Genomic DNA, 1,464 nt, shown 5'->3' with positions numbered 1-1,464 from the left:
GCCACCTCCGTGCCACGGGGAGCCCCGGTCCCCCCCAGCCCCTTCCCGTGGTGAGCGCTGACCTCCCCCGGCAGAGAGGGGCCTTGCCGCTCGCTGCTCCGCCGGTCTCTGCCTCGACGTCCTCCTCCTCCTCCTCCTCCTCCCCACATCCTTGCTGGAATTTATATCGGCTTTTTATTAATTAAGTACTGCAGGCACATGACTCTGCTAACCACCGGGTAGGTGGGCTTCTCTGGAAGCTGGGCGTTGTCTGGATGGGGAGGCAGCTGGTGGGGCGACAGGAGGGAGGGAGGACTCCTCTCTGTCTGCGGGGAGAAACTGGTCCCCACTGGCCCCAAATCCCAAGTTTCTTGGTAGGGTTTCCCACCGTCCTTCCAGGTCGCTCCCCTTCCAGCCATGCCTGAGCAGTCCCGAGGCTGCAGCCCGAGGACGTCCAGTTCCCGGCTGGAGAAATACCAGGGCTACAGGCTCCTTGCCAAAGACACGCCGAGTTCTCAACCGGTTTTCAAAGGGAATATTGCCCACCCATAGCTCCTGGCAGTCACCCAGCCAGAGTCCAGAGCCTCCAGAAGTCCTCCAACTCCTGACCACTCGCCGGCAGCGGAGACTCTTCAGACGCCCACTAACTGCAGCTCTCTTTCCTATATTCTTTGGAAAACCTGCAGCTCCCCAGAGCCAGGCGCTCTCTGAGGCGCTCCCCTGTGCACCCTGGGCTCGATTCCACGGGAGGTTCTCCTTGGTCCTCCCCAGCCCCGACACAGGCTTTCACAGCTATCATATGCGCCTCCTTGAGCTTTCCCTCAGTGCAGAGACCTTTGAGGGCCACTCCAAAATCCACAGGGAGCTGAAGCCAGCCTGACACAGCCTCAGTCCCGGGGCTAGGAACTAATGGAGGTGGCAACTCTGCAGCCTCTCACGATCCAGGGCTGGAGGGGACATGTGTTATGGATGCAGCAGCCCAGCACACCACATGTCTCTTCTTGTGCCTTCAACCGAGAGCTTCCAAGCAGCATTGTCACGTGTACCACAGGCAGTGCTGCAAAAGGATACGGACCTGCAGCTTGGGTGCAGCACCCAGCAACCCATCAGAAGAACCCGACCCTGACACACAAGAGCCTTGCACTAGTGGAGAGGAACCAGGGATGTAATCATAGAACTGCAGAATCTGAGAATCGTTTCAGTTGGGAGAGACCCTTAAGAACATCAAGTCCAACCGTTGCCCCAGCACTGCCAGGTCCCCACTGACCCATGTCCCTCAGCACCACATCTCCACAGCTTGGAAACCCCTCCAGGGATGGGGACTCCACCACTGCCCTGGGCAACCCTCAAGGGGAAGAAATTTTTCCTCATGTCCACCTAAACCTCCCCTGGGGCAAATTGAGGCTGCTTCCTCCTATCCTATTGCTTGTTCCTTGGGAGAGGAGCCTGATCCCAGCCTGGCTCTAACCTCCTGTCAGGGAGGAG

Source organism: Merops nubicus, unplaced genomic scaffold (genome assembly GCF_000691845.1).
Source record: "Merops nubicus isolate BGI_N331 unplaced genomic scaffold, ASM69184v1 scaffold37987, whole genome shotgun sequence".
NCBI lineage: Eukaryota > Metazoa > Chordata > Aves > Coraciiformes > Meropidae > Merops > Merops nubicus.
This window is presented reverse-complemented; position numbering follows the sequence as displayed.